The 15,719-nt window shown below is 38.0% G+C and overlaps 1 non-coding gene across 1 annotated transcript; it reads left to right on the top strand.

Moving 5' to 3' along the window:
* Positions 1-11,011: 11,011 nt before the first annotated feature.
* LOC141681170 (small nucleolar RNA R71) lies at positions 11,012-11,118 on the top strand. Its single transcript, XR_012558612.1, has one exon. It is a non-coding gene; the product is annotated as a small nucleolar RNA R71 (small nucleolar RNA).
* Positions 11,119-15,719: the final 4,601 nt, after the last annotated feature.

Here is a 15,719-nt window from a genome sequence, read left to right as displayed (position 1 = left end):
GATATTGCAACTCTGTTTATAATTTTCATAACAGAAGTTTTCAAGGAGTGTATGAAATGTATATATATAGGTATATATATATATCGGGACTTAATGAAGTATCTCGTAACTTCATTATTTATAATGATATTCCAAAGATTGAATCTATTCAAATCTTGTCTTGTAGTCTCATCTATGTGATGAACTTTTGAAACTAATTATAACTTGAACGGTGGTAGTTCAAGTAGTATTCGGAAAAGATATAAGTATATTGGAGTATCTTGTAACTTTATCTTTTAAACTTATATCTAGTAAATGATTATCTTATGCATGACAAAGATTTTCAGAAAAACGTTGAGACAAGGTTAGATATATGAGATCACCTTGCAACGATATTTTGATACAGTTATACACTGGAACTCTATGTGTATTATGCATGGAAGAGGACTTCCAATATTTTGAAAAGTATATACGTATATATACTGAATATTTTGCGACTTCATCGCATTAAGATATCAAACTTGGTTCATTTCTTTTGACCGAGGCTTTCATGAGTACTATGAGAATGCTCATATATTGTTAATTATTATACATATTATTTCGGTGGGCTTGTTGCTCACCCATGCTTTCTTCTTTCATCACACAACATCAGATAGACAAGATGAACAGGACCAAGCTCCCAATTCGCGAGCGGATAGGAAACGTTCCGCAGTTTCCTATAGGCGTTGATGTCGCTGTAGCTGAGGTAGGAGCTACCAATAGGCTAGGCTTTCAACTTTTGATGTACCAGACTTATGTATCTTTATCAATTATAATAATGGCAAAGAAATGTAAATTTATTCAGAAACCCTTTTAAGGTGTATTAGCATATAATTGTGGAATAAAACGACTTGTGATTATTTTTGGATATTCATCTCTGAGACTATAACTTGTGGTGTGTGTGTTTATGGTGGGGTCATAGTACAGAATAGTTGATTATTTATTAAGATTGGGTGTTATTAAGGGAAATGGAACTCGTGACAACCCGGATCCCCGACCCCGGATTTGGGAGTGTTACAGCTTAGAAATATTGTAGCAAAACAACCTTAATTTTTAATAAAAAATTAAGTGATTTTGAAGATCTGTGTTCTTTATTTTATGCAAGTTTAGATTCTGCATGAATACTTTTCTATACAAGATTTAATTTACTTTGTTCAACCGTTAACTTTAAAGAAAAGCCTAAAATCAGAAAAACACATTCACCCCCACCCCCTGTGTTATTCATTACCTAACACCTAATACTTTCTAATCTGTTGTATACAGGACCTAATTTAAGAAAAAGGTTTAAAGTTTTAGGTAATTTGAGTGTTTTTATCTGTACTTTTGTAATTTTGTTTGTTTTTTTTATTTTTGTAAATTAAGTTTTCATTTGTTTGTAGTTTTGTAATTTTTGACTTGTTTTTGCAGGACAATAGGGCTCTGTTTGATTTTCTGATCGTCGGTGAGTTTCATTTTCTAACTCTGTTTAATTTTGTTTGATTTTTTTTATTTTTGTAAATTGTTGTAGTTTGAGATTTTAAAGTTAAGACGGAATATGGAAAGTTATTATACTAATCTTGTTTTTCATGTGGATTGTTATAGACATTTCTTGCTTAAATTAAGTGCTTTTGTGTTCTTGATTGATCATCACTTCAGGTACGCTTATAATTCTCTATGAATATGCTAAATTTCAGTTTTATACTATAGATTTTCCCATAAATAATACTTTGTATGAGAATGGGAACAATTTTGATAATGTACGCTTATATATTTGATTTGTTTTGTTAGTTTTGATAATATTTTTTTATCTATGTGCTCTGTTAGACGCTAAACACGCAATAATAATACCCGCAAGTATACGCGTTCACAAGTAATATAGAATTATTTCTAGTTCATTCCCACTGAGACTGGCTTGGTTAACAAATTAATTTATGCACTTATGCACCAATGATATGGCTATTATCCAATGTTAAAATGAATAACAAATTGGGATTGTTTATAACTAAGAATTAAACTAACGATTATAACTAAGAGAATAAGAATGGTTGAATAAATATATAAGATAAACATGGGATTCTAACTTCATTAAATATCCTTTTTGTTCTTAACCTTAGCATGTAATGGTGATGATACTAATCAGATAGCACGAAACTGATAAATGCCAACTTTCGTTGAACGAATACCATACTACCAGACATCCACAAAAGAGATAAAAGCTGAATAGACGCCAATTATATTGAGACTCTATATGTCTTTAGACTTTGACAACATAACGGTTTATTGCACAAGTTATCAATCAAGATTACATAGGGCAAGTAAGATGGTTAAAATTACCTACAAATCATGCAAAACAATAACACATGAACCTATGCTAGCATGGCAAGTTCTAAACCCTTAAATTCACTTTCGCTTCATTAAGAATTAACAAGCTATCTTATAAGTTCGCGACATCATAAGATGAATAAGCACAACCAATATTAGGCTATTGTACAATCACCACACACTAAGGTGTCGAAATAAATTAACTAAAGAAATTCATATATAAATCCGCTAGAACCCCACGATAACGATTAGCCCATAATCGGACTCATCATCAACGTGGGTTCTGATGAAAGCATGATATAATAAACGTAGTCTTTATACTGAATAAATAATAAAACCAAGTACGAAACAAGAGTAAGGTTCACGAATAAGAAAACTAGCATCCAAGTTACAACTTAGAACAAAGATTTACAAGTAAAAACAAGATCTTCTTCGTCTTCGTTGAATCGTGCTAAAACGGTCTTCTTACGGCTCTCTTTGTGCTCTGGTATATCTGTCTCTCTAGAAAACGTCTTTTTTAAGTATATATAGCAGCACATGCAAGATAGAATTCCTCCAATTATAAATCAACTAGAATCAGGATTCTGGAATCCCGACCCGGCGCGGCCGCGCGCTGATGGCGCGGCCGCGCGCTTCATCAGCGCGGGCGCGCTGGCTCTCTAACAAATGGGCGCGGTCGCGCGCTAGACCAACGTGGGCGCGCCGTGCTTCTGGAAAAACTTCTGATTTTCTTTAATTCTTGCTGCAATCGAGTTGGCTTCCGGAGCTTTATTCCTTGGACATCATCCTAACACCATATTAGCACCAAAATAATGCTAATTCACATGATTCTTAGAATAATGCCTGAAATGCAAAAACACTAGAAAACACATTAAAACACCAACAACTTGAGTACATTTACACTAATTCAAAACTTTACGGAGCGTAATAAAGTGTCATAAATGCCACTCAACATACCCCCAAACTTGAATCGATGCTTGTCCTCAAGCATAAACAGACTCAAAGAACAAGAAATAAAAATGAATGAATGCAACTAAATGAATGCAACGATCCCCAATAGAATAACTAAACCAATCAACAAGTAACATCTCAACAAATGCAGTTATTCGCATAAGATCAATCAAACCTCACAAATCAATCTACAAACCAGAGACGTGCGTGTGTGCAACTGCTTACAGATATACTATCGCCACTAGATCAATAATCATGACTCACTATTCATCAAAGCAATCACAAGGTTATAAATAGAATAAAAGCTAGACTCAAAATAACTTATAACACTTCAATTCTTATATTGGAGTTTTACATGGATTTATGCTTTTATTCAAACAAAACAACAAAACTATGCTTATTTGATCGTGCAATGAGTGAGGTCCACAAAAGACTTATACAATAGTATCCATGTAGCGATCATTAGGTTAGCGGATCTCAGACTTATGTAATGGCATCTATTTAGCGAGTGTTAGGTTAGCGGATCCCAGACTATAAAAGCCTTAGGTCACTAGGCACAAAGTCCCCTAAGAACTTAATAACTCAAGTACTAAAGAGCCCACTCGTGATCAATTATACATAACACTTATTTTTTTTCTCTTTTTTTTTCCTTTTTTTTCACAATTTCTGAACGAGTGCGTTTCGCTCCATCTCGTTCAACCCTAGACTACTCATATAAATATGAGCTGGCTACTAGCCATTTGATACCTAGCCAACACAACTAGCAATGAAATCTAATTTTTCTCCAATTTTTAAATATCCATATCTTTTATTATTAAGAGAATATCCTAAATTTTTAAATATAAACAAGCGATTAAACCTCGACAAATAAACCATGACCATGATCTAGCACTTAAACAACCTATAAGACTTAGTGAAATACAGTTATCTCTAGCATGCAAATCAACTCGATAAGACTTAACATCACTAAATACGACATCACTACACTAGCATCAATATCACAAGTCAATCGGAAAAATTATCTACGGGATCATGTTATTATGCAAATGCATGAACTATATGAACAACTACTATAAAAACTACCAAAAATAAAAAAAACTATATGGCAAAATATGCAACTATATGAACTAAACTATCATGAATATGCAAACTATATGCGACTCACACAAACATATTCCTTCAACTACTACCCCCAAACTTAAAATATTCACTATCCTCAGTGAAGGTAATAGTAAAGAATCAGGCATACCTAATCCGAATCAGGATCCTCACCCTCAACGGGTGGAGTGTCAGGCGTGTCCGGAGGTGGATACACGGAGTCCTCACCAAATATTGGCCACTGGATGTCAACACCGGTGGCTCTGAATGCAGTCCCAAGTGTCTGGGCGAGATCACGTATAAACCTGATGTGGATGTCATGCATCGCATCCATCCTCCTAGCTAGATGTTTATACTGCGTCATTCTCATGCCATCTCCAACATCAGCTCCTTCCTCCTCCTCATGTGCCTGCTGCGATGGCCCCGCCTCATCTCCTAGCTGAGATCTCCAAGCAGTCCTGCTCGTCTAGGTGGCCCCAACAGTTGGCCTCCCACCAGATAGATGGTCAAAAGTATAACCAAGCCCCTTCAGATCGGGTTTTCCTCCATCCCACTCTTACATCATATCCAAAGTAGTGTTGTCAATAGGAGCACTCGGGATATGCAACTACTCATGTGCTGGCCAATGAACACCAACTGCCACACATAATTTCATCACAACGAACGCATATGGTATAGACCCCGTGGTACTCCCCCTCAAGAACTTCAGAATATCCTGATAAATCACCATCCCAAGATCCACATAATTGCCCTGAAGAATGCCCCACAACAGCCATGCACGCTCCACATTATTCTCATGCACATGCGAATATGGCATGATGTTAGCAAAAATAAACGCGTTCCATGCACGGGAAAACCTGTTCATGTTGGAAGCCTGGAACGTAGAGTACTCAGTAGTGCCCCTCTTGATCTTCCAATGTGTATCAGGTATGCATATTGTAGCAATAATAAGATCCAGATCAAAGTCCTCTGGAGTCTTGTCATTCCAAGTTGATTGCCCGGGCTTCCTTGCGGGCTGCTCAATCACTATCCTAATAGCATCAGCACTATACTCCACAGTCATCCCTCGCACCACTGTGAAGCCATTTTTCTCAGCCTTCGCATTCGCATAAAACTCACGAATAACACTTATGGGCACAGCAGCGGGTGCCTCGCAAAAAGGAACCCAGCCCATCTCCAGAATCATCTCCAACAGCTTACCATCCTTCCCCGATGGCAGAAAACCTCGCTCCTTAGAAATAGGCTTTGAGAGAAGCCTCGTATACTCCGCTTCAGCCTCGGGAGTAGAGAACCTCAGCCTTACATCACTCGCACTAGAAGAATCGGTGGTGTTGCTGCTTACTTAAGTTCTTTGTCTCTTGGGTGCCATTGGAATTGAGTAGAGAGAATAAGAGTTTGTTTTTTAGAGAGAATATATGTTTGAGAAATTTGTGAAGTGGTGAAGAAGTTTGTGTATAAGTATATGTATTTGTAGGAGGTGAAAAGAGAATTATATATGAAATAGAAGTGGGATTTGATTATGGGAATAGTGGGAATAATGGGTTTGATTTGGAGAGGGAAATTTTGGGATGTGGGAGAGTAAAATTAGGGTAGGAATTGATTTTGTAAAAAAATCCCATTTTTCCTCTTCAAAACTGCTATTTTTATTTTTCTGAGTCGGGACCTCGGCGCGGGCGCGCTCTACTTCTGCCAAATCGGCGCGGCCGCACGCTAGATCAGCGCGGGCATGCCGTGTCTCTGTAATTTCAGCGCGTCCGCGCGCTAGATCAGCGCGGGCGTGCCTGGCTTCTGAAATTGGCCCTGAATTTTTCTTTTTTCTGATTTTTTTGTGATTTTCTCTTTTTTTCTTGCTTCCTCTACCTACTAATGTACAACAAACTTGGGTTGCCTCCCAAGAAGCGCTTGCTTTACATCCTTAGTTTGACGTAGAAACTCGAGATCAAACGGACAACAAAACGGCACTAACCACCTCGCGGTTTGCCGTGACACCATAGTAATGCTTCAACCTCTGACCATTTACCTTGGATGCTTGGCCCGGATCATTCTCAAAAATCTTCACAGCTCCATGTGGAAACACAATTTTGACAACTAAAGGCCCTGACCATCTTGACTTCAACTTTCCAGGAAAAAGACGGAGACGAGAGTTGAACAAAAGAACTTGTTATCCCGACACAAATGATTTAAGTACCAGACCCCTATCGTGCCACCTCTTGACTTTCTCCTAATACATTTTGTTATTCTCATAAGCTTGAAGTCGGAACTCGTCGAGCTCATTTAATTGAAGCATCCTCTACTTACCAGCTGCATCCAAATCTAGATTCAATTTCTTCAAAGCCCAATACGCCTTATGCTCAAGCTCCACAGGAAAATGACACCCCTTACCATAAACCAACTGAAACAGAGTCTTATATGCTGTTCTATAAGCCCAAACAGCTTCATCAAGCTTCAAAGACCGATCTTTCCTTGATGGACACACAACTTTCTCTAAGATGCGCTTAATCTCTCTGTTAGATACCTCAGCTTGACCATTCGTCTGAGGATGATAAGCCGAATCAATTGCGATGATTCACATTATACCTTTGCATCATAGCAGTGAACTTGTGGTTGCAAAAATGCGACCCCTCATCAATGATTATGACTCTTGGAGTTCCAAACCTTGTGAATATCTGCTTGTGAAGAAAATTAAGTACCACCTTCGCATCATTCGTTGGCAACGCCTTAACTTCAACCCATTTTGACACATAATCAACCGCCAACAAGATATACTGATTATTACAAGATGAGACAAATGGCCCCATAAAGTCAATTCCCCAAACATCATAGACTTCAACCTCGAGAAGCACATTAAGAGGCATCTCATCCCTCTTAGACATATTACCCACACGTTGACATCGATCACATTTCAAAACAAACTGATGAGCATCTTTAAACAAGGTTGGCCAAAAGAAATCTGCTTGAAGAATACGAGCTGCTGTCTTTTCTCCACCATAGTGTCCTCTATAAGCCGTTGAGTGGCAATCTCGCAAGATCCCCCCCCCCCCGTTTCGTTGTAAGGAATACATCTCTTGATAATTTGGTCAGCTCCTTGACGAAAAAGAAATGGCTCATCTCACATATACCACTTCACTTCATGCAGAAACTTCTTCCTTTGAGCGTATAATAAGTTGGGAGGCATGATGTTACTCACAAGGTAGTTCACAATGTCTGCAAACCACGGTTCTTCCTTTTGCACTCCAAACAGCTGCTCATCGGGAAAAGACTCATTTATCAATGTCTTGTCCAGTGAAATAACATTAGGGTTCTCTAAACGCGAGAGATGATTAGCGACTTGATTTTCAGTCCCCTTTTTATCCTTGATCTCTAATTCAAATTCTTGAAGCAAAAGAGCCCATCTAATCAATCTAGGCTTCGAGTCCTTCTTCGAGATGAGATAACGAATTGCAGCGTGTTCAGTGAAAACTGTCGCTTTAGTCCCAAGTAGATAAGATCAAAATTTCTCAAGCCATAGACAATAGCCAAGAGTTCTTTCTCCGTAGTAGTATTTCAGTTGAGCACCGTTCAAGATCTTACTAGCATAGTAGACCACATGAAAGATGTTGTTCTTTCTCTGCCCAAGAACTGCTCCAACTGCATAGTCACTTGCATCGCACATCATCTCAAAAGGTTCATTCCAGTCAGGTACTGTTATGACAGGTGTCGTGATTAAAATCTTCTTCAATGTTTCAAAAGCGGAAAGGAACTCATCATCAAACTTGAAAGGGACATTTTTCTCTAGTAAACTGCACAATGGCTTGGAAATCTTGGAAAAGTCCTTGATGAACCACCTATAAAAACCCGCATGACCAAGAAAACTGCGAATTCCCTTAACATAAATTGGTGGAGGAAGATTTTCAATGACCCACACCTTGGCTTTGTCCACCTCAAGGCCCTTACTAGAAATCTTGTGCCCAAGAATAATGCCCTGTCATATCATAAAGTGACATTTCTCCTAATTGAGAACCAAGTTGGTCTCAACGCACCTCTTGAGAACATGTCCAAGATTTTGCAAGCATTCATCAAAAGAATCGCCAAATAGAGAGAAGTCATCCATGAACACCTCCACATTCTGGCCAATCATATCAGAAAAGATGGCCATCATATATCTCTGAAATGTGGCTGATGTACCACACAGACCAAATGAAACTCGTCTGAAGGCGAAAGTACCAAATGGACAAGTGAAGGTAGTCTTCTCCTGATCTTCCAGAGCGATACAAATCTGATTGTAACCTGAATAACCATCCATAAGATAGTATTACTCATGACCAACCAATCGATCAAGCATCTGGTCAATGAAAGGTAGAGGGAAGTGATCCTTCCTAGTGGCCTTGTTCAGCTTCCTATAGTCCATACAAACTCTCCATCCCGTAACTGTTCGAGTAGGAATGAGCTCATTCTTCTCATTAGCAACAACTGTGATACCTCCCTTCTTCGGCACACACTAAACTGGGCTCACCCAAGAACTATCAGAAATAGGATAGATAATCCCTGCATCTAGCCACTTAAGAATTTCCTTCTTCACTACTTCCTTCATGATTGGATTAAGTCTTCTTTGTTGCTCGACCGTAGGCTTGCTACCTTCCTCTAGCAGAATTTTATGCATGCAATAAGAAGGGCTGATTCCCTTAATATCTGCTATAGTCCATCAAATTGCTGATTTGAACTCTCTTAGAATCCTCAAAAGCTTCTCCTCATCGCTACCTGAAAGGTCAGATGCAATAATAACAGGAAAAGTAGATGCATCACCTAAAAATGCATACCTCAAATATTCAGGTAAAGGCTTAAGCTCAAGATTAGGAGCATCCTTAATAGATGGCTTGAGGCATTTAGGAGCTTTGTTCAATTCCTTCATTCCAAGATATTCAAAAGGCATATCAATCTTACTTTTCCAGGGAGAAGCATTTAGATATTGTAATTTCTCTTCACCTTCGTCATCCTCACTATCTGAATTGCCCAATAAGGCCTTCTCTAATACATCAGATCTTAGCAATTGATCAAGTTCTGAAGTAACCACAGGATCGACCAACTCGACCTTTAAGAACTCCTCATTTTCTGTAGGAAATTTCATAGCATTGAACACATTAAAAGTTACATCCTGATCCAGCACTCTCATTATAAGCTCACCCTTCTACACATCTATCAAGGTTCGACCAATCTCTAAGAATGGTCTTCCCAAAATTATGGGAATCTTCTTATCCTCCTCGAAATTAAGAATTACGAAATCAGCAGGAAATATGAGTTTATCAACCTTGACCAAGATATCCTCCACAATTCCTCACGGATATGTAATAGAACGGTCGGCCAACTGCAAAGTCATATAAGTCAGTTTTGGATCAGGTAAGTTTAACTTCTTGAATATTGACAAAGGCATCAGATTGATGCTTGCTCCAAGGTCACATAAGCATCTGTCAAAAGATACTTTTCCAATTGTGCATGGAATAGTGAAGCTTCCTTGATTCTTAAGCTTCGAAGGCAACTTCTGTTGCAGCACAACACTGCATTCCTCCGTGAGAGCGACAGTTTCTAAATCATCTAGCTTCACTTTCTGAGAGAGTATACCTTCATAAACTTTGCGTAACTAGGCTTCTGCTCAAGAGCCTCACGAAAGGTATGTTGATATGAAGTTTCTTGAACACCTCCAGAAACTTCTCAAATTGCTTTTCCAGCTTTTTCTTCTATAGTCGCTTAGGGAAAGGCGGTGGAGGATAGATCTGTTTCTCACCTGTATTACCCTCAGGAGGAGTGTGCTCAAGTCTTCCTTGGTTCCACTTCTACTTCTTGCTGCTCTACTTCTTCTTCAGCCCCATCTTCTTCGGTCGAAACTTGAGTTTGTTCGGGATTCGCAACCTTTCCAGACCTCACAGTGATTGCCTTCACATGCTCCTTAGCTTCTCTCTGTCCTGGCACTTCAGTGTCACTAGGTAATGTACCAGGTTAACGATTAAGCAAGGCATTGGCAATTTGTCCAATTTGATTCTCCCAGGTCTTGATAGAAACAGCTTGACTCTTGCACATAAGCTTCAACTCCTCTAATTCAGATTTTTCATTAGCTTGTTGCAGCTGAAGTTTCTGCCTTGGTGTAAATTGCAGTTGTTGAAACCAAGGGGTTGTACTGCTTAGCTGGATACTGCTGATATGGCTGCTGAACCGCATTCTGAGCGTTGCTCCAACTGAAATTAGGATGATTGCGGTTGTTAGGATGATAAGTGGTTGGCACAGGTTGCTGCGATCGCTGAAAATTGCTCACGAACTGAGCTGATTCACTAGAAATAACATACTGATCAGTCTCATGGGCACAGCACAAAGCTCACAGACACTAGTGATTTGATTAACTCCATAGTTAGTTAAAGTGTCCACCTTCATCGTCAAATCCTTAAGTTGGGCAGCTATAGCAGTTGCTGCATCCAACTCCAGAATTCCTGCTACTTTTCATTAAGTCAGTCTCTGAGAAGGATTCTGATATTCATTAGCAACCATCACTTCAATCAATTCATAAGCCTCATTGTAGCTCTTAGACCACAAGGCTCCTCCTGATGCTGCATCGAGCATGGATCTAGAAGTGGCACCCAATCCATTGTAGAAACAGTTTATAATCATTCAATCAGGCATGCCATGGGGTGGGCACTTCCTTAGCATCTCCTTATATCGATCCCAAGCCTCACACAGAGATTTTCCAGTTTGATGAGCAAACTAAGTAAGAGCATTCCTGACTGCAGCAGTCTTCATCATAGGGAAGAATTTAGTGAGAAACTGTTGAGCAAGATCCTCCCAAGTGGTAATAGACCTTGGTGGTAGAGAATGTAACAAGCACTTCGCTTTATCCCTTAGAGAGAATGGGAAGAGTCGCAGCTTGATAGCATCTTCAGTCACACCAGTGAACTTGAAAGTATCGCAGATCTCAATGAAATCCCTGAGAGAGAATGTGCATGTTGGGGTCTTCAGTAGGAGAACCCCCAAACTGAACTGAGTTCTGTATCATCTGAATCGTGCTTGACTTGATCTCAAAAGTGTTAGCCGAGATGGCTGGCCTGATGATGCTTGACTGAATAACATTGATCTTAGGCTGAGAATAGTCCATCAAAGCCTTAGGAATTTTTGCTTGATCCCCCATCACTACTAAAACTGGTTCCTCTACTTTCTCTTCTTCTTCTATCTTTTCTTCGTCCTCAAAAACCTCCCTTCGAACCACTCTAACTTCTTCCTCGGCTTTATCCAGAGTTCTCTTACGAGACCGCGAACGCGTATCCATACACGCTCGCTAGAGTACCTGAAATAAGATAAGAGAATAGATAAGTAACAATGTCCGAGTCAATGAACTTTAACAATCATTGATGATAAACACATAAACAAAAAAAATTAACACTGCAGCCCCCGTCAGTGGCGCCAAAAACTTGTTAGACGCTAAACACGCGCTAATAATACACGCAAGTATACGTGTTCATAAGTAATATAGAATTATTTCTAGTTCATTCCCACAGAGACTGGCTTGGTTAACTAATTAATTTATGCACTTATGCACCAATGATATGGCTATTATCCAATGTTAAGACGAATAACAAATTGGGATTTTTATAACTAAAAATTAAACTAACGATTATAACTAAGAGAATAAGAATGGTTGAATTAATATATAAGACAAACATGGGATTCTAACTTCATTAAATACTTCATTCAATAGCCTTTTTGTTCTTAACCTTAGCATGTAATGGTGATGACACTAATCAGATAACACGAAACTGATAAATGCCAACTTTCGTTGCACGAATACCATACTACCAGACATCCACAAAAGAGATAGAAGCTGAACATACGCCAATTATATTGAGACCCTATATGTCTATAGACTTTGACAACATAACGGTTTATTGCACAAGTTATCCATCAAGATTACATAGGGCAAGTAAGATGGTTAAAATTACCTACAAATTATTCATAACAATAACACATGAACCTATGCTAGCATGGCAAGTTCTAAACCCTGAAATTCACTTTCGCTTCATTAAGAATTAACAAGCTATCTTATAAGTTCGTGACGCACATAAGACGAATAAGCACAACCAATACTAGGCTATCATACAATCACCAAAAACTAAGGTATCGAAATAAATTAACTAAAGAAATCCATAAATAAATCCGCTAGAACCCCATGATAACGATTAGCCCATAATCGGACTCATCATCAACGTGGGTTCCGATGAAAGCATGATATAATAAACGTAGTCTTTATACTGAATAAATAATAAAACCAAGTACGAAACAAGAGTAAGGTTCACGAATACGAAAACTAGCATCCAAGTTACAACTTAGAACAAAAATTTACAAGTAAAAACAAGATCTTCTTCGTCTGTGTTGAATCGTGCTAACACGGTCTTCTTACGGCTCTCCTTGTGCTCTGGTATATCCGTCTCTCTAGAAAACATCCTTTTTTAAGTATATATAGAAGCCCATGCAAGATAGAAGTCCTCCAATTGTAATCAACTAGAATCAGAATTCTGGGATCCTGACCCGGCGCGGCTGCACGCTTCATCAGCGCGGGCGCGCTAGCCCAGTGCGGGCGCACCGTGCTTCTGGAAAAACTTCTGATTTTCTTTAATTCTTGCTGCAATCGAGTTGGCTTCCAGAGCTTTATTCCTTGGACATCATCCTAACACCATATTAGCACCAAAACAATGTTAATTCACCTGATTCTTAGAATAATGCCTGAAATGCAAAAACACTAGAAAATACATTAAAAGACCAACAACTTGAGTACATTTACACCAATTCAAAGCTTTAAGGAGCGTAATAAAGTGTCATAAATGCCACTCAACATGCTCTGTAGTTAGTTCTTCTTTACTACAGTAATTTATCAGCAAAGATAAATTACTATGTGCTTTGTAGTTGGTTCTTCTTTACGCATCTCTATGTGCTCTGTAGTTGCTTATACCTTAAAGTTTTGATAACTTTAAGGTGCATGTAAAATGTTTATAAGATAGATGGCGATATGTCGATATAGTAAGCTTTTACTACACTTTCGTATCCACATTTTATGATATTTATAAATCTGCATCCGTGATCTGAATCTATTATACTTTGATTAAATATAGTTAATTTTATAGTGATTATACATTACGTATTAAATTACTAGTTAATTTTATAGTACTAGTATTATAATCAAATGCATAATATGAATTACGTAATGCATTATAAATCAATTCATATTATAATCAAATGTATAATATGCATTATGTACAATATGATTATGTATAATATGAATTCTCAGTTTTCTTATGTCGTGTATAGTATGCCCTACGTGTGGTTGTCATACTTAAAACTAAAGACTTATAAAATAAATATAAGCCATCATACATAAGACTTAATCACTATAATTATACTGAATTTTTCAGTGACATACCGGGTGGGTTTAAATGGATAAATCTTGGATAACAGTCGATAGAGATTCTCTACAATATGAAATTGGTGTTGAGAACTTCTTGATATTTTCCGAGGAAAATGCTAAAAACCCCAAGAAAATTTCTTGTCCTTGTGCACACTACTCTAACATCAAAAAGTATTCTGTGAATATAATCAGAGATCATCTGTATGAATCATGTTTTATTTTAGGATATTCTGAATGGATTTGGCATGGAGAAAAACATGTTAATAGTACTAGGTCATCTGTTGGTATTACTTGTCCTCCCTCGAAGCCCATACCAATTTCAGAAACATTTAACGTGTGTGAAGCAACCTATAATAGAGAAGATTGTGATAAAGAGTCAGATAACTTTAAGAGGTTTATTGCTGATGCGGAATAACCTCTGTTTGAGGGAAGTGAGTGTACTAAACTAGAGTCGGTCTTAAAATTACATAATTGGAAGGCTAGGTTTGGAGTAAGCGATAAAGATTTTACTGATCTACTTCAATCAATTGGATCAAATCTTCCTAAAGATAATCTGCTTCCGTTTAATATATATGAAGCCAAGAAAACCTTGACTAATTTAGGACTTAAGTATATAAAATTCCACGCCTGTCCAAATGACTGTGTATTATACAAGGGTCCAGTTCTTGAGTCTTCTTATAAGTGTCCCAAATGCCATCTCTCTCGCTGGAAAGTTGGGAAAGATGGTCAAGTTAGGGTTAATGTGTCAGCTAAGGTTATGTGGTATTTTCCGATAATCCCCGGATTTAAACGAATGTTTAAATCTTCGTCTACTGCTGAATTAATGAGTTGGCATGCAAATAATCGATCCAAAGATGGAAATATGTGTCACCCCTCTGATTCCCCTTCTTGGAGAAATGTAGATTGTAGGTGGCTTGAATTTGGTAGCGAGGCAAGAAATATACATTAAGGATTAGCGGCCGATGGTATAAATCCACACAACAATGGATTAAACAATCGGTACAGCTACTAGCCAGTTATGTTAGTAACTTATAATCTTCCTCCATGGTTATGCATGAAGAGGAAGTTTATGATGTTAACAACATTAATTTCTATCCCACAAGAGACTGGTAATGACATTGACGTATATCTCCAGCCATTGATCGGTGATTTAAAAAAATTATGGGAGAAAGGTGAACCAAACGTGTACGATGCCCATACCAAATCCCTTTTTACTTTAAGGATAATCTAACTTATAGTAAAAAAATAAGCTACCAAGGACATCGTCGGTATTTAGATCTTTATCATCCGTATAGGAGGCAAAGGGCAGCTTTCAATGGAGGACAAGAATTTGGTTGTGCACCTGAACCACTTAGCGGAGAGGAAGTGTTGGGGCAACAACATCAACTTAGGTTCAGTTTTGGGAAGGGGGAAGTCAAAAAAGGTGGTGTCTTCGTGGAAAAAACAATCAATTTTTTTGAGTTAGAGTATTGGAAGTTTCACCATGTTCGACATTGTTTAGATGTCATGCACGTCGAAAAGAACGTGTGTAATAATGTAATTGGGACTCTTATACACATGAAATTCAAGAGTAAAAACAACCTTGCCTCGCGTCTTGATTTGGTTGACATGGAAATACGGGCTAATTTAGCTCCAGAAAAAGGTGAGAAAAGAACATACTTATGCCCTGCCCCTTATACTCTCTCGAAGAAAGAAAAACAAACAATGTTGTCATCATTGTACGACATCAAATTTCCATACTAACATGCTTCAAATATCAGAAACTATGTATCAATGATTGATATGAAGTTGTATGGTTTAAAGTCCCATGACTGCCATATCCTTCTCCAACAATTACTACCCGTTTGTATTCGTTCAGTACTTTCAAAAAATATTAGGGTTAGTATTATAAGATTGTGTTTTTTCTTCAACTCTATGTGCAACAAAGTTGTAGATG

Source organism: Apium graveolens, chromosome 8 (assembly GCF_009905375.1).
Source record: "Apium graveolens cultivar Ventura chromosome 8, ASM990537v1, whole genome shotgun sequence".
Taxonomy (NCBI): Eukaryota; Viridiplantae; Streptophyta; class Magnoliopsida; order Apiales; family Apiaceae; genus Apium; species Apium graveolens.
This window is presented reverse-complemented; position numbering and strand designations above follow the sequence as displayed.